Source organism: Nesoenas mayeri (genome assembly GCF_963082525.1).
Source record: "Nesoenas mayeri genome assembly, chromosome: 9".
In the NCBI taxonomy this organism is placed as follows: Eukaryota; Metazoa; Chordata; class Aves; order Columbiformes; family Columbidae; genus Nesoenas; species Nesoenas mayeri.
In genome coordinates, this window is record NC_137557.1 from 23,230,295 (window position 1) to 23,257,052 (window position 26,758).

Genomic DNA, 26,758 nt, shown 5'->3' on the forward strand with positions numbered 1-26,758 from the left:
TTTCCAATTCCAGATATGAGGAACTATGCCAGAATACAAGCTGCTTGCTTTGTTTGCAGCTGATTTTTTTGATTCTGACTCCTAGTACAGGGGGTAAAAGGAAAGGGGAAGAATGGGAATGTATGCCAAAAGGTATCTATTCCTCTCTTCTTAGTGTTGAAATTTTGTCTAGATTCTTATCGTAGATCTAGTCTGTGTATTTATAATAATATTATGCAGGTATTTCTGCCTCATCAGTTGAGTGTATATGATCTCTAACAGACTTAGCATGCATGTCCTGGGAGGATAAGGAGTGCTGTTCTCCCTTTTTGAAAGATGAGGAGATAAAGCACAGAGAAGGGAAGTTGCTTGTTCAAGATCACACATGAAACTCATGGTGAATTTGGAATAGAAGACAAATCTGTTGGACTGATGCCTTCAGCGAATCCAGTTCGATTCTGCTTTGCATAGTTCTCAAGCTCCAGAGCCCCAAACCGCCATTCAACTCCCACTGATGACAGTAGTGGTTTTATCATCAGTCTTGGGGAAGGTAGGATAGGGTAGTGCATGAAAATTTTGAGAGCATACTTATGTCGTGCTTACGGCTACCCATAGATTTTTGGCTTCTATTTGGGAGAGTTTGCTTTAATGTCTGGTCTTGAGTGTTATGGACAAAAGTGTTTATTTTATCAAAATTGTTGTCAAAACTGAAATTTTTGAGGACAGGAATAGTTTTCAAGGACTCTATACTTGTGGAAGTCCTTAAAAATAGTAGCTTCTTGCTTGAGTTCTTTCACTTCTTGAGTGCAGACTATTCAAAATGTAAGGAAAACCGTTCTCAAACTGTCAATTTCTATTTGTTAGTTGATTGACAGTACATCTGAGTGACTGCTTTTTCAGTTCATCTAATTTCATTACAAAGTTTACAGTTAAATTTATTACATGCAGAATTATTCTGTTTAGAATTAGATCTGATTATTGGTGTATGTTAGGTATGTGAGAAACCAAACCAAAGACCATAGGTTCATCAGGTGCTGCCAAAAAAAGAGTTCCAATAACCCTGTGTCATTCCCTCAGTACACTTCTTTGCCCTCAGTGTAGTTAAATGGGCAGATTCAATAAGTCCTTCTTTGTGGAGGCTTATATATCTAATCACGTGCACTGGGTTCTTGAATGTATGCCCTGTGGGGTTATTTCTGACTGCGTTCCTCTCTGATTATTTTGTCATAGGTGGATTAAGGAACTGGCTCTACAGAATTGAGTGTTTTCTTCATGGTATCCCAGTGTATTTAGTAGTATCAGCACCACAGTGGAGTGCAGGGGTGTATATCACAGTATTCATTTTTGACACTTTCATACCCTTGAATAAAAAATGTGTTCATAGGGGCTTCTTTAACTGGCTATATAAATGTAACACATTGAATGTTGTGGTACACCTGTGTACTAATACAATATCTGAGTTGCTCAAATATTGGATCACTTATCTTCATATTATATGAAATCTCAGCTGGTTAATATATTAATTTGGGTCACATTAAGACTGATATGGGCAGTTTTTGCAGAGTATGAACACACAAAAAAACCCAATAAGAGCAGTGATACTAATTTGTTAATAACAGAGTGATAGCTAACTCTCTGTATGTTCAGGATTTTCATTTGCACCTCTGTGAACAAAATGTACGGCTACTTCTAATACATAAGATTCTGAATAATCGTCAGAAATGTCGCTTGATAGTGAAGAACTCTCACTTCTGCTTTTCTAGATACAGTTAATCCTGGTTGAAATGTCAATAGTTTGGATGAGTATCATTTATTGAAATGACCTTTGTTGCTTAGTAGCAGCATGATTTGTCAGCTAGATTAGAAAATTATAGTTAGTATGAGTTTAGTATAATATTTTCTGGTGTTAGAAATGTTAAATCTCGGTATGAGAATGTAAATTAATATGGCAAGGTTCACATGGGGGTCAGTACAATTGTCATATAATGCTTAACCAAGTCAAATTACCTTCTAGCACTTCCTAGTGGGTCCTTTTATTCAAGAGATTATTCAATATTCTGCAAGCTAAAGGATCTTCAGGGCTAAAATGTCAAACCTGGAACACACATTTATGACTGAAAAAAGCAACAAATCCGGGAAACTAGGAATTAAGAGCTGAAATTCATTTTGGCATTGAGTAGTTCACTGCAAAGGAATGTCTATGAACAATTACTGCTATTTAATAACTACGTTTGGATTTGAAAATAACTTTTAAAACAAGTTTTTGAGAAAATATTTTCAAATTGTTTAGCTTAATGTTGGTGGCTTTCCCTTACTACTTTTTACTCTAATAGGAAGAAATCCTGGGATATTTTGGGAAAAGCCTTTACTCATGAGATTTACAGGGGAAAAAGCTACTAAATAGAATGAGTCCTGCTAATTTGGCTATGATGTGGAATAGGAAACAAGGTATTTTGAATTTAGCTGAGTGAACACAGCCTTGGGAATAATCAAAGCTTTATTCTCTCTTTGCAATATTATTCTGGTTTTGTTTTCCCATGTGTTACCTCATGGAATGAAGGGATAGAAAAATAATTTTGGAGAATGGAGTGCCATCTAAGCAGCTCTTGAGTCTGTTTCTTAACAACCAAAGATTTTGGGGAATTCTGAGAATATCTATCTTTGTTCCTGGTTTACAAAGAAAGTAAAAAAATAGTTTGGGACTGATTTAAGTCAAAAGCGTGTTCATGACTTAATGCAGTTGGCTCCGGGTCAGGACTGGGTTTCAAATGAGAAAAGAAAGTGCGTTCAAAGAAGATAAGGAGTAGTCAGGCATTTTGACTATTTTGTTTTACTCATATATTTTTAATATACACAAGATACTTTGTTTATTGTAGGCTTTTCTTAACAGATAAGATATATTTCACTGAACCAGGTGTTCTGTAAAGACAGAATTATTCCGCCATATAAAATGTGCAGAATACTTAGAGTTTTCATCCTGCAAAGAATAGCTCATTTCTTCTCTGAAAATGTCATGTGCTTTACTAACTGTAGGTTTTCAATTATTTTTGATACTGTAGCTCTTCATAGGTTTTAAACTGGAAGCTTCAATTCATATGAAAGTATTTCTTCTTGTTAGGAGGAGTATAGCTCAAGATAAGCATACAAGGTGATTTAAAAATGTTTCAGTGTTTACTTCATGACCACTGGCCTTTGTTCTATTGATGTGTGGAAACATGTCAGAACAAAGTGCCCTATTTCCTGACTTTTCTTTTCTGAACTGGAGCTCCTAGAATGGGCAGAGTATCTTATACATGAATAATAATACATTTTAGAATAGTTCAAGTCTGCTAGTGTGTGCCATTCAACTAGAGGAATAGCATTTATTTTTACTCAGATTAGTACGTGAAGGCCTAAAAATGAACTGAAGTTTACAAAAGTGACATGCTTTTACAAATGATAAATATAAGCAAATCATCAACTTTCTGGCATTTTTTCCAGAGAAATGAAGATTTATGAGATTGTGCTGTTTATGAATGTATATGGGTAGAGATGTCTTGGGTGTTTTTGTCTTTCCTTAAGAACTATTTCCCCTCTTTAGTTTAATCCAGACAATCTGGTCTCAGAAACTCAACAAATGTCATGGAAGGAAAACGTGGTACAGTATGATATCCTGCTCATTTATTTGGTTTAAGAAAATGTGAGAGTATGAGTTCAGTCCTTAGTGGGTTTGAAACAACATGTACTGATGTCTAAACAATGGGAAAATACCTGTTGGAGCTTTTACCAGCATTTTGCACATTCTTCTTTGTGAATTCAATCAACCTTCACTTGTTTTGCTCCTTATAAAGCTACTTATTTCGCTTTGGATGTTGTTTGTGCACAAATATTCCATGCTAATCTTAAACTCCAGACAGATTTGTTGATACCCTTGTGTATCTCATTGTGTGCAAGATGGTTTTAGAAGAAGAAAAGTAGGAAGAAATAGTAAGAAAGGTCATTCAATTCTCTGCACAATAATAAATATCGACACCTTGGACATGAAGCAGCTTTTAAGAGCTAACATTGACCTTGTTTTTATAAAGAACCTTTAGTCTACAATGCTGTTTGAATATGAACTTGTAGATGAATACTGGCAAGCAATGCAACTCTGATCTGAGCTGTAAATGAGATCCTCTGGATGCTGCCTAATTTTTCACCATCTATCCAGTCAACAGTATATTAAGTTATATGAGTCAGGTGGTAATTAGGAATGGACATATTCATTTTTCCATATTTAAAATTTGCTTGGAGATTGTGGGATTTATGGTTGATTCAGTTGTTACCAGATTTACATTCTCCTTAGGAGGGCTGCAAGATATAGGAAGGAATGAGTAATGAGGGGTGTGGGGGGGAAACATGCATTCTTACTTATTTTTTATTTACAAATAAACAAAGCAAGAAAACATTCTCCTATTCCTTAAATTGTTTTGGGGCATCTTCTTGAAGTACATTTTATTCTTTTGAATTTAGGTCTACATGATAGGATTTTATTGACTACTTCCTGCTCTGTGCCATGCAAATCATTCCTAAGGCAAATTATTCCTAAATATATCCCAAAAGAAGACCCCCTTCAGGAGAAAGCTACACTTCATATTATTTTTGACTATACTTGTTAGTATTTCAGAAGTTCTATTTGCTCAAATAGAAGGGCATCTATCAAATATAACTTCAAAAAGAGGTTAAAGGATTCTTTTCTTCCTGTCTCGTTAAAATTGTAGTCTGCAACCATGTAGAAAATCTCACTTGAAGTGTAAAAGCAGCAAATATTGTCTTGAATTGTGTGTGATGCATTCGGCAGGTTCTCAAAGCCAGTTAACAAGTGTTATCTCCTCCTTAAAACTTGAATAATCTGGTTGAGGAGGTTTAGATCTGACTTTTTTCTCTTTTTCTTCCTCTCTCCAACTTTAATTTGCAGTGTTCATAGAGTGCATTCATGTTCCTCTAAATGGCACAGCAGTGTTGGGCTGCCTTTGGGCCTTAGCTGGTTGCTAGTAAAACAGGTACATTTTTGGTTTTGTGTTGTTTGTATTTGGGTTTGTTTTGTTTTGTTAATGGCTCTGCTGAGCGAATCCCTGAGTCAATCAGTGGGAGGTGGAATGTGGGTGCCTCAGAGGAAAGGCTGAAGATGTGGAAGGTACAAAGTAAGGAGGTGTTTGTAGAGACAAGGAAGAGGGAAATGTTTCCTGCTGTTTCTGTTGCTAAAGGAGGGAGACTCTGTGATAGATCGTCTTAGAACCAATTGCTTAGAGGACACCAAAAATTGTATCTTGCCTTAGTAACAATTCTTGTTCTGTCGGTGGTGAACAGTTGTTTTCATTTGCTTCACTTATGTTTCTTGAGTTTTATTTATCTCTCTTATTTTTTTATTACAAATTTTTATTATTATCATGAGTACTATTTTATTTCAATTATTAAGCTGTTCTTATCTCAATCATGAGTTTTCTTGCTTTTACCCTTCCACTTCAGTTCCCCCATCACGCTGCGGGGGAGCGAGGAAGGGGCTGCGTGGCGCTACTTGCTGGCTGCGGTTAAACCATGGCAGTTTTCTACTGAGCCTGCAGAAAGCCCGCTGTGAGGAGAGGGTGAGCATAGAGGAAAGGTTTGGGCCAATGTATCCTTCAGTGTTACAGAAACACAGACTTATGGTTTGGGGTCTGTCTTTATCGGGTTGATTTGTTTTGTAGATTGAGTATTAAAATGACTAGCTCAGGACAAATCCTTACCCTGCTGAGAACATTAAAATGTCATAGAGTTTAATATAGAGTAATTGGAGAGAACTCTAGTTGCGAAGGAGATAAAGTGAAATTCCTAAACCAGATTTTAAGACTGCTGTGAACCTTTTTTGTCTGTCTTGAATAAGTGTGTTCCACTTTAATGAGATTATTCTGAGGCTCCCATCAGGTTTTATGCACAATTTTCTGCTGGTTTTCCAACAAAGACTTCTTTCTGTTTTTCAATAGAATTTCCCTTCTATTGGGTTAACAGTAATGTCTTTATAGCTGATCAAGTGTAGTCGAGTTAACTGACAGGCAAATTATTATAAACAATTATTGTTCTGATTCATATATTTCAATTATGTTGATATTTATTTTGTTGTTTGGCTACCTATTCAAGTTTCTTTTTAGTAGCTCTTGCAATCTAGTTGCAAGAGCTTTTATTTTCTTTTCCCCATCTCAGGCTAGTTGCAGTTTTACATTTTAGGGATATTATTTCCGTTCTGCATCCTGTTGTTCTCTGTGAGGAAAAAAGAATTAGAAACTATTCAGGAGGAAGGCAAATAGGAGAAGGATGAAGGCAACCTATAGCCTGGCATAATTTGCATACCCTGTAGAACACAGTTCAACTAAGTCCACTCCCTGTTGTTATGAAATAAAAATAGTGCACATCTTAATTTTGTTCTTCAGCCATTGTTTCTCCCGAGAGAAAAGGGGTTATTGTAATTCCAGCTTAGTGGAAATATGTAAAGCTTTTACTCATCTTGTGCATAAAACTGATAACCCGTGCAGTTGGGAGTGCTTATTTATTTCTTATTAATTCATTTCAGTCTTTATAAGTCAACTGAGCATTCAGCATTTGTAAAGTGATTCTGGAAAATTATTTTGCATAAGTAATAGTAAACACTGGCATTGCTTCCTGGCAGGGAATGAAAATGATTCATGCAATCCCAGTGGCCTAATGAGCAGAGACAGGGACTGGAGCCATGAATAGCTCACTGGCTGAAGTTTGGCAGCAGAAAAAGCCATGATGATCAGCTGTGCCTTCACTAGCAGGCATCTTTTGAATCAATGGGAATTACTTATTGTGAGGTGTAGAGGGGCACAGAAGAAAGATTTGGCACACAAATTTGAAGCAGAGGGAGATGGATAAAGAAGAAAACCTCATACCTGGAAAACAAAATTAGCTGTAAACAGTGTTTTGCTTTCTCCTATTACTTTATGAAGATTGTAACAATGCCAAGAATTTTTATATTCTGTGGAGCACTCCAGCAAGCTTCCAAAGTACGCTTAAGATTTTACAGCCTGTTCAAATTCAGTGCTGCTAGGTCTGCCAAGCTCTTGGTATTTAAATGGGACCAAATTACTTCAAACAATTTCATTGTCAGCCATTACACAGGAAATTCTTCCTTTTTCTCTTGTTTGTTTTTAAATCTAGTTTCAGCTTAATTGTAATTTGGATTTTTATCTTCAAAAATCAGCAAGTGAGCCAATGAAAGCACTCTATATAAACATAAATAACAGTGGTAATCGAATACCATAAATAAAATACATGAAACAAAATCTCATCAAGAAATAAACTGACACAATTTTCTCATTTCTCTTTTTGTTTCACAACAGCTAGATTGTCAGATGACTCATCTGCTTTGATTTGAAATAAGATGTGTGTCTGTAAATTCTCTTACTTGTATCACTGCCTTTTGTCAGTGTGAATTAGGGAGGCTTTCAAAAAGCTGAGCAACTTAGAACAGTTTACAGTTGCTGTTATATTGTTGGGCTATTTTGTTTTCTTCACATCCATTGTTATCGTTTAAGTATTTGTTTGTGCTATGATGCAAAGATCGTTGCAGACAATACTTGTCTTTCCATTGACTGCAGGAAATTTGTATCAGCCTTTCAGAAAGCTTTGACTCATCCTTCTGACTTCAGACCCAGAATAGGGTCTTTCAGCCCTTCTACATATCATGTTCATTGAGTTCACAGAACGCTCTTACTCTTAATGAATGCTTAAGTTTAAGCACTTGAGTAAGTGCATCTGAATCAATGCTCTTAATCAAGCTCAAAGGAATCGGTTACTTCGACATGAAAGAGGGTTACTACTGTGAGCCAGGTTGACAGGGGAGTGCTGTGTGTGTGGAATGTATTTCCTACAACCTGAAGTGTATTCAGTTTCCCCCTAATGCTCTGTTCAAGCCAGAAAAAAAAAAAACAAAAAAAACTGAAAAATAGTTCCTGTATAAATTCTTGCATGATTTCAAAGGGAATTATCAGTGAAATGTTGGGTAATTTCAAGTGCATTTGCCTAATGAGTGTTAATGAAATAATGAATGGAAAAATATTAACTGATCCCAGTATTTTTAATATAAAAATATTGAATTGAATGGAGAATGGAAATAAACTGAGTAAAAAAGAGTGTAGAGAAATGTAACTCTAATATAGAGGTTTTTACATTAGCTTGCAACCCAGGTGGTTGTTTCATGCAACTCTGTAGTTCTTTTTACCATTAATAATGAACAACTGTACTATAAAATATATGACTGTGAACATAACTACCACAAAAGCTACATGAAAGCCCATTAGTAATTACTATGAACACTAGAAAAAGAAAACCTTCTCTTTTGCTGTCTGCACATGGTAGTCATCCTGGCTCAGTGAGCTCATTAGAAAAACAAAATGGTTTTGTTTGATCATGACGTAAATGGTACTCTACAGGGACTTTAGCAAGTGCTCCCTAAAGCAAAGCCAGTGTACGAAGCCCATGTTCTTCTCATGGGGTTTGTGTGTGCGGAAATAAAAGTCATAGCACTCTACATACCACACTAGTACTTTTTAAGATCACAGTATGTGGAAATGACTACTGAATAAGATAACAAAAAATGTGTTCATGGATTAGTTTTTGCAATAGGATTATCTTGATTTATTGAGAAGACAATTATGTTTAGCTGGGTCAATTAATAATTAAACACTCCAATTTGATTCCAAAATCACTGCCAAACAAATATGGAGGCTTTTAATTTTCTTACCCCAAAGGATTGCTTTGTTGCTCCCAAAGGAGTTCTCAGCAGCTTTCTTGGACTGCTTGGGATCCCATCCTTAAAGCTTTTTCTTTCTTCTCTGAGCTGCTCTGTCAGACTGCCAATAGAAATTGAAAATGTTACAAATAACCAAACTAAACATTTGAGACCGCAGAGAGACATGCAATAACATTCGAAGCAAATTTGAGCAAATGATCAAGTTTAAACCAGTATGATGTCATGCAAAATTGCTTTGAAAACTGTAATGTATCAGTGTTAAAACAGGAGGTGCTGAGAGGAATTTCCATGGGTAGCTGTTCTGCATACAATATTATTTGTTAATTGCAATAAAGATGTGGGTCAAATAGAGATATATGGATTACGTTTGCTAAATCTGTGAGAAGCGAAGCAGGCAGGGAGTGCAGTTTGCTTTGTTGGTGTAGGGAAAATGGACCATGAATTGTTTAGGCTCCTTTTGATTCTTGGATTATTCTTTGAGGAGAAAAGGTATGGATGTAATTTTAGGTCATGTCATGCAGTGAACTTTGTATTGAATAGTCACTGTGTAAAAACTGAAGTAAAACCCAGTGATGAACCGTGATTACCAAATATAAAGCATAATACCTTCTCTCTTTTGTAAGGTAAAGCTGCTAAGATGAGGCAGAAAGGTGTGTTCCTTTGCTTTAGAGGAATATTGAAAATCTGGGTGATTTTTATTGATTTCTGAGACTGTAAAAAGTTATAGCTATCAGCTAGCTAGAGACCACAAATGAAGTCAGGGACATCTATTTTAACTTAAACTTGTGGGGTCACTCAGTGCATCTTTAAAATAATAGCTATGCTCCAGATCTTGCCCATATTACAGCACAGAAGTCTTGGTTGTTAAAAAGCCATGTTCAACTGTATAAACCATATGGTAAATTCTAGTAAAAATAACTTTAAATATTTGCATTGTGAGGTTAACTTGAGTCTCATTCAATTTGTTGATTGTATTTAATGACAACAGCACAGAAATACCTTTAAGGATGTAAATACCAAGAGATCAAACATTGCTGTAATGTAAGCAGTGTCAGTACCTCCTTAAGGAAGTATTTTCTCTTTCTCTGTTGGTGTCTCTAAATTCATCCTCAGGAACATTTTGTGGGGAACAAGGTTTATATACAAAAAACAAGTCTGAAATTCTTCTGCAAAATACAGCCAGCAATACCTGTCTGAGATTCCTGCAGTATAATCATACCTTTTGCGACCACATTACTCAAAACCCAAATCTGTTATTCTTTTATTTATTTAGGGTTTTTTTTTCAGCTTTGTTTCTTATTTTTATTTCCATCCTCAGAGTTCAGTGGAAATCAACTGTCCTCCCCTTCACATGAACAACTTTGGGTTATTGTTCCCTTTTATAAAATCTTCCTTTTTAATAAATATTATTTTGTTTATTAAATTGCTAAGCTAATATAACAAAGCACAAAGAGAGACAGCTCAAGAATTGCAAACACAGAATAATTAGATCAATAAACAGTTCAGTAATTCTGAGATGACTTTGAAGTGACCTTCCAGAATAAAAAAGCCCAAAGCTGTGTAGGACATACAAATTTTAAATGATGGTTACTGTGCCAAGAGAATTTGAGTAGGTTGGTAATGTTGATTTAGCTGTCTTAATTATGTTGAACTCCGCAAGACGCAGAATAAAAGAGCAGTGGTGAGAACAAAAGAGGCATACACAGTAAAGAAATTCTCATGAAAAAATATACAAGAAAGAAACAGTCAAAGTGAAATAATAAAATGAAAAAAGGAAGTAAGGACTGAATGCAGTAAACTAACATTATAGCAATATTCAACCAAAACCTCCTCCATAATTCCAGGTGAAGCATATTTCCATTCTGAAGCACAGTGTTTTAACTGCCTGTATCATCAGTAATGAGGCTAAAAATGAGAACTCTTGCATAACAATGAGAGAAATGACATTTCAGACCCTCCAGTACAAACTTTGATTACCAAGGTGTGTGCTGTTTTATTTATTTTATTGCATTTTGAGGTCAAGTGCAGAACAAATTATTGCGCTTTCATGTATTGCGCTTTTCCTGTAACACTTTACATTTCCCCAAGACTGATAACAATATTGTTTGATTTCCTCTAAATTTCAGTTTTTCAAGTGACTCTGTCTTACATCTGCAGAAGGAATTTTCAGTCCAGTTGTAGTATTTCATATATAATGTTCCAAAAGTTCCTAATCTATGGGAGATAAAAAATTGTGAGAGAAAATAGAGTGATGTAAAATATGTGAAGACGTGATTGTATGTTGCAATATTCATGTCCCTTCTTGTTATTTTTTTTAATTGCAATTTGAATGTCTAACTTTGTTCAGTTACTACTGCTCAGCTACATTTCCCTTTATGCTAGACAGGCTTATTTTATGAGTGAATTGTTATTCTACTTTTTGACAATTAAACAGCCCAGAAATGAAGACAAAAGGTTGTTGTTTTTTTAAGTCCAACCTCCTCCTCCAGTAAAGGCCATATAATCTTTCCTATATCCATTGTTGGATACAGAACTGTTGGAATAGTGCATCACCTGTGCTGCCAGCGGTTTTTGTAGATGTGGCTGGTGTATCTCACACCTTAACTGGATGAAGCTGGAGCCAAAACTGCAGCAGCAAAAGCTTCCCCATGGGCTGTGCAAACCTAACATGATACTTGTGCTGTGATAGACTGTCCTCATATCACATCTTCTGGTGGGGAGAACAGGAGGCAAATAAAATAAAACACCACCACCACAAAAAAGAAACAAACAAACAAACTCCCAAACAACAATGACAACAAAAACCCCAACAATAACAAAACCAGGAAGAAAACTGAAGGAGCAAGGTGCTTCGGTTTGGGGGATGTCAAGATACAAATCAGCTCTGGTTTGATTCAAAAGTCAGCTTAATTGGTGCTGTTCACAGTGTGTCTCTAGGATTTGACAGTACTTGACCAGGTAAGCTATATGAAAGAATTGCTTACAGAAGAGATATCTGGGAAAATTATGAATTATTTGGCAATAGAATTTGAACAGAGAACAAGTTATTGGCTTATTCCAAATTGTTTTCCAGTGATAAGTTTGAGGAAGCCTCAGCAGAATGAAAACAAGGGAATAGGAAGATGATGTCAGCCTATAAAAAATAAAAAAAAGATACAGTAAAGGTTTGCTTGTTTTTGCTTCTTAGACAAATAATACCAGACGACCACTACTCTGTTTCCAGCTTCACATTCCAGTGTAAAACAGCACATTTCATTTCAGATGACATTTCTGATAAGCCTATGACAGTTTAATTTCAGTTAACCACTGCTAACAGTGCAAATGTACAAAGAAAGCAGGCAGGCATGCAGTCATTGAGTGTATATGTAAATTAAGTAATCCATTGTGTTGGGTCATTGTTGAGGATGTTGATTATTAAAAATTAACAAAAAAAAGTTCTTCCCCCATCGTTCTGAAAAACTTTCTGCCTGACTGACACTTATAAAACATTTTGTCAATAGTTATGCAAAACTACCTGAGGCTGTAATAAGTTGAAATGGTAGAAGACTAGAATATTAAGTCACAATTTTGTTGTTGACTCAGTGTTCCAAGTGTATGTCTGTTAACTGACTGTATCCTGAAGTTTAACTATACTTTAAATTTTCCTTTCATTGTGTTCACTTTCAGATGGTGTCACTCTTGTCTGAATAAGTTGTAGTTACCTTCTTGCGTTCAGAGGCAGAAAGGATGTTCTGTGTGGTGCTGACTCAGTTAACTAGAGAACTGGAGGTTCTGGAATGTGATGTCCTCCTGAAAATTCTGTTGTGCTATAGGAATGATCCATTTTTACATCTCTGTAAACACCGTTTAACACTTTAAGTGCATTACACAGTATTCATCTTGTAGTCCCCTCTACTTGTGAGATAGAGTCAAGCACATTTTCTTCTTGAAATCATAGAATCATTTAGGTGGGAAAAGACCTCTAAAATAAGTGGAGATCCTTTGTAACTTCTAAGAGACCTACTGATCACAAATGACTGCCAGGATCTGTAATGACTTAACGTTGATTGTTTTCAACCACCAAAAAATACATACAGATAATTTCCAGAAGTACCTAGCATGAAATTGCTCTGTGGAGTGACGCTATGTGTTGATTTGGTTTTGCTAGTCCAAATTGTAGTTGTTATTCTGCAAACACTCTTTAATTTGTCCTTAGGGCAAAAAAATGGTGATATACGGTTTCTCAGTAGGTTAATGTAAGATTATGATTCTCTGTGGGGAAACATCATTACTTGTAGAAAAGGAAAGGAGAAATCTCCATGTGCAAATTTAAGAAAAAAGAGAGTGGGTGAAGAAAAGGAACAAAGGTGGTAAAGAAAAGGATATCTGAATGCCTTTCACCTTTACTAGAACTTTTTTCTGCATTGAGTTGGTCAGAGCATAACTGCATTGATTTCATGGGACTGCTTTCAGAAAAATTAGGAAGAACAGAAGGGGATCACTTTGAAGAAAAACTTGATTTTTCTGCCCAATAGAATACCATGCTTAAAAACTTGAGGAAAAAAAAAAATCAAATTTTCCTCAAAAGAACCCCTTCTGTCACTCTTTTTCATGCTTGGCATCCCGTGCTGAAATTAGTCCTGTGGAATCAGTTATTAAAATCTGTGTAAAGGCTCTCATTAACTTTGCATTGTGCCCTACAGATGGGTCTCTTAAATGTATAGGCTGTTCAGCAAATGCTTGACGTCTTAAAAATAATAGACTAGTCATTATAAACATGCAATAATATTGTAACGATATGATTGTTGTAATGCAGATCATTTACTGGGCACTCTATACATACAAGAATTACATTTGTGTGGCATAATAAAAATCAATGAGAGTCTTTCCTTTGATTTCAATAGGCTTTGGATCAGGCTTTCTGAGAAAAGTACCATTAGCTGTCAGATGTGTTTTTGAGACTATATGTATCAATCTGGTTAATTAGCAGCAATCTAAAATGTTTTCATGAATGCTTTTTTCAAATTCGGGCTCACATAAAGAACTCTGTAATACCCCATTGTTGTGGTTCCTCCTACAGCCCTTTTAAATTCCTGTTATTCCCATTTGATAATAAATTTAACCTCCCTACCAACATAATTGATTAAATAACAGGGATCATAATGAAATTCCAGTAATGCTTTCTGCATGCAAAGCTGAAAAGGGAATAATTACTGTCAAAGAAACTTCTGGATTCATCTTTCTCTGATTCTACTTCTTTCTTTATAGAGTAAAAATACTTTTAATCTTTTAAACTTCTCCGGTTCTGTTGTACTGTGTAAACAAAGATGCTCTTTTATTCTTTCCTTCTTACAGTGAGACAGCACATAGAGGTGACTTTCACACCAGTGTGTTCCTATGCAAGCCTTTCTAAAGACACAGTTTGTACCCGCAGCAGGTCTTGCTTTTTCTTCTGGCAGAATGTTTAGTGTGTTGGAGATTGACACTTTGTTGTCCCCACGTTAGGGCTGAGAAGGAAGCACAGTTTGAGTTTGTGTAACACTGACATCAGTAATTCATTGTGTCAGTGGTATTTAAGAGGAGTTAGAGCTCTACGTATTTCAATAGTTCTGCAATCTTGCAATTCAATCAGTTATTTTATTGCAATCTATCCCTTTGAAATGTGATCTGAGAATTATCCAACAAGCAAAGCAAAAAATCCAATTAGAAATAATTTCTGCAGAGTTTTACTCCAAACTTATTGCTTATTAATTGGAGCAATGAATTCTGTAGCTTTCATCATCAGCCAATTTCAGCCTGCTAAGAAGCATGAAGTTTTATCTTCATCAAAAAGTTTTCCTTTAAAGAAGCCATACAAAAACTGATTATAATGAGTATTGTATCTTTGGCATTAAGAAAGATAGTTTTGTTTTCATCATTAAAAAATTAACTAGATTTTTATTAACTGTTTTCTTAAATCCCTCTGGCTGATAATATTTTCTCTTCACTTATATTTTAGTGAAATACAATCATACAGAAAAGGAGTCTTTTATCTTTTAACTGACAAGTTAGGCTAATAATATTTGATTTTAATTTCTGTCCCTGAATATTGAATATATATATATTTAATCTGTTGTTAGGTATGCTAAATATCATGCTTATATTTAATAATTTCCATGAGTCTTTGGTTGAATTAATTTTATATGGGTGAAGGTGTCACAAATAGAAGTTCTTGAAGGATCCATTTTTCTGATAATAATGTTGCAGCATACTAAATTGTGAAGTGTTTTGCATAAGTTTATTATGAAAACTTGTCAAATATAAACATCGCATTTGCCTGTGTACAATGAGTCTGAGCTCAAGATCTTTCACATGTCTTCAGAGGAATCAGAGGCACTGAGGCAAACCATAAACTAAGACTAGGATGGGATTTTCCTAAGCAAATTCTTCCATGGAGGAAGTGAAATGTTGAAAACGGAACAACTTTGAAGAAGGCCTTTCCACAGTCTTTCTACAATATAAATGTTACTTCTGGTGTATAACAGAGACTCATATTTTTTTAAGTACTTTGAAAATATAGGAAAATCCTCCAATCATTTACTGTTAGTCTTTACTGCTGGAAGGATGTGGTTTCCCTCTTGATTCTCCTTCTCTGTCCACATCTGACTATGGGGGGGTCACTTGGATTGTTTCTTTATTCCATCTACTGTCTTATTCATCTTCATCATACGATACCTGTATATAACAATGATCTCAGAGACAGGAAATAACATAGCAAATAGTAATTTAACTTAATCTTCTAGCATCCTTGTCATGCCACCTCTGTGGGATTGCTAGCTCCAGGCTTCCCAAAATTCTTCATGGACAAGGAGAAAGAGAGAGACTGTGTCTACTTAGCTAGGCTTCAGCAGGGAAGGTGCTTCTCTGTGGTACCAGTGCTTGCTTCCATAGTCACGCTATGTAAAGGGATGTTTGGGCCATGAGGGAGGAAAACTGAGTTTTAAAAATGGATTAGCATCAGATTTTCATTTACAGCTGTTTATGCCTGCCATCACCTCTGACAAATATGCTTTTATAACTGCCTTCAGGTGAATGTCTAAGATCCTCACTTCTGATAAGCTGGTTTATAAAATAGCTTGAATATCTTTGTTACTTTGTGCCTCATCCTCTCATCTTCTTTTCATCATTTTTCCAGCTGATGGATAGACAGACTTCTGCATACTTGGAAAGTGCTCCAGGGCTTTTGCTGATTTTGAGCAGTTTAAAGTGTTGTACATACGTTCTGCACCTTCTTAATGAATGCAGACTACAGCAGATCCTTGCAAACCTTCAGTGCTCTCCTCCTTTCATGGTATCACAGGCAGTAAATAGCTAGGCCCCACAGTCTATTTATGGAAAGAAAAAAAGCCTCTCAGTGGTATGTCAGTGCCAGTTTTTCATGGAGTTTTCAGAATGTCATTTTCTTGGCATAAATGTTACTGTAATTAAGTATTCTCCATGCACCAAAGTTGATTCTCCATTCTGCAGTTTATAAACTTAAGCATTTCTTTGTGAATCCACAGCTCATCTGCAAAGAGCTGTGCCTGTTTCACTCAGCATGCTCCATTTTCATGTTACTAATAGAAGCTGCTTGTTTAAGAGGGGAAAAAAAAAGGCTATTGGAATATAATCAGACACTATGTGGGTTGTTGTTGTATTAATTCTATTCTAATTATGTTGTTGGTATCCAGATGACTCACATTGAGTCTAAAAATAATGTTGATAGAAATAATTCGCTCATAGGTGAAAAACGTATCTACTGAGAAATCATATGAATTATTATTTACCTGAGACTAAATAAAAATGCATTTTATGTGATTTTTAGTTATACCAAATAAAGAAATGAAGATGAATCCTCACTTTAAAATTCTGTTTAAACATACTACCTTACTCTCTCCCCCAGGCACATATACAAAGAATGCAGGATTATTACCGCAAAACTTTGTTTATGTTGCTTTTCAATCTCTTGGATATGTTCATGTGAACAGATTAAAATGATATGATGAGGGCATAAATCTGTATATTTTACTTTGTCAGTAAGATCAGTCAGATTTGGCCTATAGCTTGAATTCATTTTACATGTTGTATGACTGGTATGCATTTCTAGACAACTTCATCTCAGTTTTTTATGTCATGTCATATCTCATTTCTCCTCAGCTAAACAGTACTGGGCCAAGACTGTTCTTAGGAGTTTCTTAAGCCACTTCATAATAACTAGTCACATAAAGTTGTCTTATAGGAACAGGAGACAAAAGAGATGATTGTTGCTGATCACATTTAATAATTGCACTGGTTTTACATTTTTGTAAGGGACTTAGAAAAAAGAAAGTATTTTGCACAGTTCTGATTTAAAGTTTTCTTATGTATAACTGGTGCACCGATCCTGGTTGGTTGAAATAATTTGACTCTCTTCCCTCTTCTCTCTCTGACCCTGTTAATAATATATTGAAAATAGTTTTCATTATTTCACATCTGAAAAGAAAAAACAAGGGCAAAAATAAGGGTTTTTTTGTCTGTTATATGTTCATTTAATTATGATTTTCTAGCTCACAATTGCCTAGGTACCTGAGTCCTAAAAATCACATTAATGCAAACTGTGAGAAGAGAGGAACCATTTAAATGTTACCTGTTGTCCAGCTGAGTCAGGTGAAAGGGTTGTACTTATCAGCTGGCTGCCAGTTTTTAAACTGTTACAATAGGTGAACTTTCCATTGTTGTTGGTCCTGCTTGCTTTTATTATTTTTCCTGCTTTCTCTTGCTTGAGGGTTTTGTGGTACCCAATATTGATTAGTACCTTTCAGAGAATAAATGTATGCTCTGCTTTTTACTCTAAATGTAGCAGTTCAGTAAATGCATTTCTGCTCACTGCATCATCCATCCAGGTTGTATCCCTTGGACGGAGGAATACACATCTTCATAGGCCAGCAAGGAAAAATTACAAGTAAAATACTCATTAATTTATTATTTGCTGTAGGACCTTGGAAAAGAGAATCCCCAAAATAAAGTATTTTTCATGAATTTGGGCTGTGTCATTCATCTTCTGCAAGAAGTGAAAGGCCAATATTCTTACTCTTTTAGTGAAAAGAACAACAGTTTCAAGTTCTCTTTGCTGGTTCAGACCTTGCAACAACCAGCAATTTGTCTGCTTACAAAAAGTCAGAATGCCAGGATTAAAGGAAAGAAAAGTAAAGGAGGAGAAAGGATTCTTGTGACCTAATGAGACCCAAATGCAGAACAGCAAACAGAGAAGACTGCGGGGGAAAATTCTGCTCTCAGAGGGTAAGTTTGCAGCACATGCAAACCATCCTCTATTGTTTGGTCTTGCCTGCTTGCCAATCAGCCAGTAAAACTGGCTGCCAGTAAGGAATGATTATAGCTTTAGTTCTGTGATTGCTCCTCTTTGCCGGAGAGTATTCATTAGGAGGAACATTACTATTCCATTCTTTCTTTTAGCACTGTAGGATGCTACTTGATTTTTTTTAACTGTTGGCAAGGTGGAAGGAAATCTGAGAATTCATTCTAAGGAGGTCTGTGATAGTTGTTCTTTTTAATTAAATACTTTCAAAATCCCTTGAAGCCAACAAGATCCTTTTTCTCCAATCTCCCTAACTTTTCTAACAAACTATTAAAACTAATCTTGCTTCTAGGCTTGTGAAGCACCGTGGGTGGGAAAGCCAATTACATCAATATTTTATTTTTAAAAATAGCATGTATTTTTTCCCCCTATCGAGACCTGTTACATTTCCAGCAGCATTCAATACAATAGAGTACTGTTAAATATACCATTGGCATACAATCAACTACCATTTATTTTACTGTTGAGTGATTTGTTACAGTAGATAGAAACCATTCAATACCATTGACAAACAACAGACAGTCCATAGCTCTGAATTACTGTTAGACCGTTTTTGTAATGAATGGAGACTTAATTTCAGCTCTGTTTTCTTGTGGGTGCCAGACAGAATTGTGCAGAGTAGAACAACAGCTTTATTTATTAAGACTTGCAATGCAGTTTTGTCTAATTACTGCTGATTTGTCAGACAATAGTCAATGACCTTCATCAGGGAAGGTGAAACAACTCCTCTCACTTGATTTCCTGCTGGCACAACATCTTTCAAGAAAAATACTGGATTGTCTAGTTGATTGCCTAGAAATATTACAAACTAGTAGCGTTTTAGAGGCCTTTTGGATCCAACTATACTTTAGATGTAGAAATCTCCCTTTCTATCACAATATTCTGGCAAAATATTATAGGCACTTCAGAGTTTTTAGTCATGTGTGTATTAGGAGACTCAAGAGTCCACTCTGAAGTGTTGATGTTGTGAAAAAAATTTATTATCACTAATGAATTTCTGAGATCAGACAAAGTGTTGTGGAATTTATTCCATCCATGCTCTTTAAGGCAAAATGTATGAATCACACAATGCAGGTAGATTGCCCTGGCATACCAATGCACATCTGGCACACAAGTGTTGGGTGTTTTTTTATTTGTTGGCTAACAACCAGAGTTTACTTGAAAAGATGAGGCAAAAAAGCAGGCAAAAAGAATACAGTTGTGTAGTTCTCATCTATGTACTATAAGCTATAGACTAGACTCTTGTATACCAATAAACTTGAACAGAATAGCATCATTGGCTCCTCTGCAATACTTGTTCCCATCTCCAGACTCAAGAACGTTCCATAGCAACTCAAATTTAGTGGAGCATCTTCCATCCTAATTCATGCAGAGATACTCACAGCAAGTTCTCAACACTCTTGCAGAGTTAACTCTATCAATAAGTGGGAGTATACCTTTGCAAAACTCCTTAGCAAATTTATAGAGTAAGCTTATGACACTGTCTTTATCATTCAGCCTCAGTAATAAGAGTTTCTTTTGAGTTCATTTTCCTTGGGAAAACTACAGTCCTTGTCCTGTTAGGTTATGAGAAGAAGATAGATCTAGATATTGTTGACAAAAACTTCAAAGCATAGCACATGGATGGGAACAGGACTGCTTTCCTTAACAAAAAGAAAAGCTATGCCAGCTGTTCAGAATGAAGACCTATATGTGGATCCTCAGTTGAAAATAGTTTATTGATTCATAGCTATTGAAGATGTTCTTTTCTGCAGATAATGATAAAATGGGATCCCTGCACACCCAGTAATTGTTTTCATGCTTTTTCAAGACAACAAATGCAACAAGCATATCCACTTAAATGGAGAGACAAATGCGCTCTGATATACTGTAACAAGAAGTAGGATAAGAGAGTCAAAAGCCGTATAACAAATAGGAAACCTCAGAAATGCTGGACCAGTGTGTTACCACAAACAGAAGCTATTAAAAAGAAACTTAAAGTTTTAATAGTAGTGCCTGAAGGAATATTTGATCAAATATACAGCTTATTGAGCCTGCAACCATAGTAATGTTAGAGTCCATTATCAACTAGAATAATTTTGTTCTCTGGAAATAGCAGTGGTGTTTTTTTTTTGTTGTTGTTGTTTGTTTGTGTTTGTCATTTTGTTTTACTTTTTAAAATTCCTGTTATTTAAAAAGGTCTTATTGTGTAACAAGAAACAGAATTTAAACACATCACTAGAATGTCATCTGTGGACTTTTTAAACATATGATACTTCAGGTTATTGAATGAATAACACTGGTAAGGACTGAACTAATTGGAATAACTGGAGTCCACTAATTTCTTAGCAATAACATTTGCTTCCCGAATAAATGAGCTAAGGAGGCTTGGGCTGGATGGTCTGAAATGCCACTACAGGGAGCCTGCAATCAAAGAATGCTTTCCATCAAAATTTGGTCAGCTTTAATAGCAGGGGAGTTTTGGAATATGTGACCACCCTGAAGGGCTTGCTACCTTCACTAAAATGACATAATTATCAAATACTGTTTTTTATTTCAGTAAATATGTGGCTAATGTGTGCATAGCTTGAGGCTCTGTGATAGAGTTAGTGGCCTACTGAAAGCTTTGCACTAAGGTCTTCAGCTACAAAACAATGAAAAACCCCAAACAAACAAACAAAAAGGAAATATTTCATCTTTTAAGTAAAAAGGAATTTTAATTTAAATTGTCCTTTAAACTGTTGAACAAACAAAACAATGAATGCAACTGGAGTTGTAAATATTGTTGCATGATCTTTGCTTACTTATTAATATAGTTTTAACAAGAAAAGTTACTACTTCATATGTCCATGCCTGAAGCCCAGCAGTCTTCGGGAATAACAACTTCAGCTGAAACAGTAGGAGAGAATAAACAGTGTCAACTAAATAACACATTTTGTCCATATTGTGATTATCCATGAACCACACATGTGCTGAGCCAGTACTTTGCAATAAAATGTAAAGACTGAAATATATCTGAGAAAAATATAAAAACACCAAGGGGATAAAGTATTGTAGAACAGAAAAATAATAACTGTATTTGGTAAACAGGCTTTAGGCTTTACACAAACTCAATACAATTAATAATTTTCTGAAGCAAGGAGTGTGCTGAGCTAGACTGGGCCCTCTACAAAATAGACATAGGAAGGTCAGACAACCTGGGATTCTCAGAGTGAAATTTTCTGGCTCAGGTGACTGGTTATACCCCATAGCAAGAGACACCTGTGTGCATCTTGGGATGCATTAAGGAGCTAAAGAAATCTTCATGTAACCTCTAGGTCCTGGCTTTACCCTGGGCTTCCATCCACATACTTAGCCAAAAATCATGCGCTGTCATCCAGGACTTAATATCTCTTAAGGACAGAGACTTACAACTGTGGGGATGCAGAGGAGATGGGCAGTGGGCGGCCTTACTTGCCGAGATATTTTATTTCCTGTGTGTCTATAGGCACTTTTTAGAATCTATGTGTATCTCCCAGTTTGTCCCTATTTTACTTTCTAACTCTTGACAATAAGAGCTGACATAAATAAGACTGAGATCTAAAACTTATGACAGGAATTGGGAGGTAAGAACACCCTTCCTAAATATTTTCAGGTAATTTTGTTTAATAAAAAGCTTTGACAGACGTGCTCAAGAGGCAGATGTTAGGAGTGGAAAGTCATCTATGTAGCCCAAGTGATATCTTCCAAAGAGACGTAAAATACTTTGAGAAGTAACTGTGGTAGTGGGGAGTTACCTGCTTAGGAAATGCTCACAGTGAGCCACAGACATTTAAAATGGTCCTGTGGAATCTACAGAGGACAATTCGAATACTCTGGAACTGCAGTTTCTGTTAGAAAAGCAAAACAAAACAATAAGAGTTGGTTTGGAAATCAAGCTCTGATTTTATAGTCAGATTGTGTAAAGCATAAGTTAGGGCAGTTTTAATATGAGCACAGCTGGACTGTTCAGAGCATGCTGCTGTGTTGTGCCTTGCTACAAGCAGTGAGAGAAGACCTTGTGACACAGCTGGTGGGCTTCAGGTATAGGGATGGAGGGTTTAGGTATGGCTGTGGGAAGGTACAGTTTTGGGTCCATTTTGGGACCAAAACGTTTTCGCCTTAGGTATGTCTACATACTTTTTATCCATAGAAAGTGAATGATTCAACAAAGCAATCTCAAAGATTCTTGGATGGGTGTTCTTTTCACGATGTGTGTCTGCTTTTTCCTTTTTCTCCTATGGACAATATCAGGAAAGATCAGGGACTCTTTTAGTCATAGTTGTGATAAATTGAGGTAATCAGAGTAGGAGAGCCTAGTACACCAGGGCATCACTGACGTGGGTTCTTAAAACAGGTGATAGGTTTAGTAGCCTGTAGTTTTCTTTAAAAAACAAACAAACAATAGAACAACAATCAACAAAACTCTGCCAAAGTCAAACACAAAAAACCCCTAATGAGACTTTGGTCTGGTTGTGGAGAATAACTGTGACTGTATACGCTGTATTACTTCACTGGAATATTTACTCATTGAAGTGGGGAGAAGCACAGACCGAATAGATCTATTGGTCATTCTCACTGGACCTGGAAGTGGGGAGGAATGAATGCTGCCGGATTACTGAATGGAAAATTTGAAAGCCTCATTGCAAAGGAATGAGTGGAAACCTGTTGGTGAAATGATCTTGAGCTATACAACTACATTTCATGTATTATCATATGCTTTTTCATTCATGGCAAAAATCATGCCTTTCAAAACAAAAATAAAAATACCCTGCATTAGTAACTTCCATTGTTTTCTTCTCAGGGTCCAGTTCAAAGTAGAATCTTCTGCTATTCACCTTTTCATTTAGTAATATCCTGGAATAAGTAACTGGGAAAACAAAGAATGAGAAAACATCAATGAAAAATACTATGTACATCTAATCCGTTTTGTCTGGACAGGAATTTCTGACTAGCTCCATTTAGCACCTACCTACTGTTTCTCATTCACTCCTGCTGTCTGTCCAGGCTCTAACCGAATTTTTTTTTTGTACTGATGCTTTGTCTAAAATACTTTCCATGCCTCATTCACTTGCCATCACTTCTCAATTGCAACAGCTTTTTTTCTCTCCTTAATTTCTGCCTCCAAATTTCTTTCTCCCTATGTCATTATTTAAGCTGTCTTAATACCTTACCAGCTAGTGAGTTTTAAGTTTTATTAATATTTCACTTAAAATACAGGTTTTATTCAAAACTGTGTTGAAATGAGAGCGTAAAACTAGATGTTTAAATGGGGCATTTCAATGTGATATCTACTAATAGAGCCTTATGTAAATGGCAGTGAACTAGGAAAAAAAAAAAAAGTGTGGTTAGGAATCTTATTTGTAAAGCTACAGTGTTATTGATTTCTCACGTATCATTTTAGACCAGAGGTGAAAATTTTGTTTCAGAGAGATTGTGAAATTTTAAAGTATGTTTTAATATTTTAAATGAGACATAAACATGTTATAATTCTCAAAGGAATTTACAAGTAGTTGTTGCAGTTCAATCAAATGAAGTAATTTCTGCTCCTCCCTCCCCGCTCCAACTCTGCCATAATAAAAAGCAAAGGTTGAAATGAAAGCCTTTTTAGAAAGAAGCACTAGAGTTTTGTTATAAAATGGGGAAGTTAGTACTTTAAGCCACTGCAAATTTCACTTCCTCTCTCAAGCTAACCTTTAGCTAAATTGCAGTATATGATCAATGTTTCCATGTAGTAGTCGATTGTTCTGAAGTTCTCACTGCCATTTCCAATTGATCTGCTCATTTTAAGGACAGGAAAGTAGAGGTGCTAAAAAGATAGTATTACTCTCTGGAACCTACTACTGAATTAAAAAAATAATGATAGAGTCACCCCTCAGGATTAGATGAAAGCAAGAAAAGTATTTCTTCTAATTTAATTTATCTTTCCAGAAAAATTCCTTTACTGAGCCCCGCAAACAACCAGAATGCATCCAGTATGTAACATACCCCTTACAGAGGATCATACTGTGAGTTCACCATGTAGCTGTCTTCTGAGCCTCAAATTTATTTTGACATTGTCTTGCCATTCCAAAGAGCTTGACAAAATGTTTTAAAAAGGCTGGACCTAAGTGAGGGGAAGGAGATGTTAGGGTGTTATTATTATTTTTTTTTTTTTTAAGTTATATCTTTCTTCCATCAGTACAAACTTCTCAATTTATCTTGCATTATTAAGATCACTGATTTAAGTTGAGCAGCGATCAGAAGTGAAAGGAACCTTTTTGTTAAGCCATCTATTTAAGTTACCCCTGAGGCACACTCCTTTACTTCATTTGTCTTTGCTCTGTGCCAGATACCCTTTCAAGTGCCATTGGACTATCATAGTGACTTACAATCATGAGGCAGCACATTCATTGTCAAAAGTACTGTTCTTACCTGCAAAAAAACAAAGGCCCATTCATAAAGCTGTAGAAATTGTAATGTGGCCTTTACTTAGATAAGTTCAGTTTAAAGGACTGTGGGTGGCTTCTTTAGGCCATGTCTAAAGTTGTGGAACATCTTTGAGTGATTTGGTGCATACAATAAAAGCAGTTCCCTTCTACTTACAAATTCACTAAACACATTTGGAATAATATCTAATATCAAGGTGTTTTCAGTAACTTCATTCTTTTCTCCTTTTGTCAGGACTCCTAATACGATAAAGTTAATATATGCTTATCTTTGTTGGTTAAATGGAATATAAGCAACTTCTAGCCCATACTTGTAGCTGATGCCTGGTGCTATTCCATGAATCAATCAGCTGAATACTTGCAACAATCTACACAGCAGATATAAGGTATTTGCTACTGTGTGGGTTTGTCCTTGAATATTTTCCTGATGTTAGGTAATCTGCAAATTTGTCCGTTTGCTGTATGGATCCATTGATAGAAAATTTAACCTGCATGCATTTCTGTGTTGTATCATATGAGCATATATTTTTTGAGAAAAAGACCTTACTATGTGATAGGGTTTAATTCTGTGTGGCTACATGCTTATGTACTTTAATCAACACAGTCCAAAATTTAAATTGAGAAGCTGATCATATTACATTTTGAGAATCTGTATAGTGAAGAGCAGCTTGAACAAGAGCTTGAACAAGAAAACTTAAGCTTTTCTGAGGCTGGGGGATACTTTGCTGGCAAGAAAATCCAGTTTTCACTGCTCTGTATCTTCTGAATATGTAAAATGGCCAGAACAGGAAGTGACAAATCTGTCCAAGTTTAACATCAACAGAGTATAAACCATTACAAGTACTAGCTGAGATTATAATGCAGTCAGTATTGTCAGGTAAAAGTGATGCTTTAAGGGTAAATTTCCTCTCTGAGAATGAAAATGGTAGGTATAGTAATTAAATGGGACACTTTTAGTAATATATAATCCACAGTTCCATCGTACACCTTCATTATTTCCCCTATAATTAGGATTTTAATCCTTGTATTTGTTCTTTTTAAAAGCATATTAGTATTGCAAGGCATTCCTGGTGATTTATTGATTTACTATGTATATCATGAATGACTCCTGAGGAGCATAATAATGAAGGAGAATGTTATTTAATTCTATACAAATATTTAGGGATAGAGCAAATATTGCATAGCTTTATTATGAGAAGCCCTATTTCTTCTAATATCAATGTCACCTTACAAAGCCCCTCATATGCTATGAGGAAAGAAGGATTATTAGAGCTGACAGAGTGCTCGGCTTTTCAAGGCTATTATATTTCTTGTAATTATTCCATCTGAATTTCTACATGCACTGCAGCTTCCACTGAAAACCTGTTTGCCCTGCTAGTCTGATAGTAATTTAAACAAACATGTTGCTTCCTTCTGTATTGAATTGTCAAAACAAAACTGCTAATAGATATTTAAACAAGATGCCTTACATGATTCTTTTTATTCTTTTATTTTGGGAACAGGAGACATTGGCAGGTATCTTCAGGTGGCCTTCCATTAGCCATGAGTTTTAACAGATGTACTAACATTTTAATCAAATTGAAACTGTAATCTTTCTGTGTGTGTGTAAGGTTTTTTCATAGTCACTGGCAAGAGTATTCATGGTTTGGGAAGACAAGAAGAGAGTATTTAAAAAAGAAAAAATAAAAAAAGAAATCCTATAGAGAAAAAAATATTCCAATGAGCTAACAACCAAAGTTTCCTGATCACTTTATAATTTGGCATTTAACTTTTACAAGAGATACTGCTGGTTTTAGTAAGCATAAATTGCTTTCTCTGCAGTTTTCTATTGAAGGTAAGGAAAGGGAATAGCATGAAAGCAGCATGTATGTTTTATAAATTATGGTTTTTGTTTTTTTTTTTAAGGAGAGCTATACTAACCTCCAGTCTCATGTGGCAAAGATATATTTTCCATATGTTACACATATATGTGTATATTATGTATATATACTTTTTTTTTTTCTTCCCCATTTTGCCTTGGGTTATAATCACATCAAATGTCCAGACCTTAGGCTGAGGAGGTTCTCTAAGGAAAAGGCAGGATGCCTGAGGAGCTGATGCAATGGGTGGTACTCTTCCTTTTGAGGTAGAACTGAACTAATGCCTCAGCATGTGGTTCTGGAAGGACATGTTTGAATGAGAGAGAATATTGGAGTCTGTCAGTAGGCAAGTTAGCCATGTTGTCATAACCTGAAT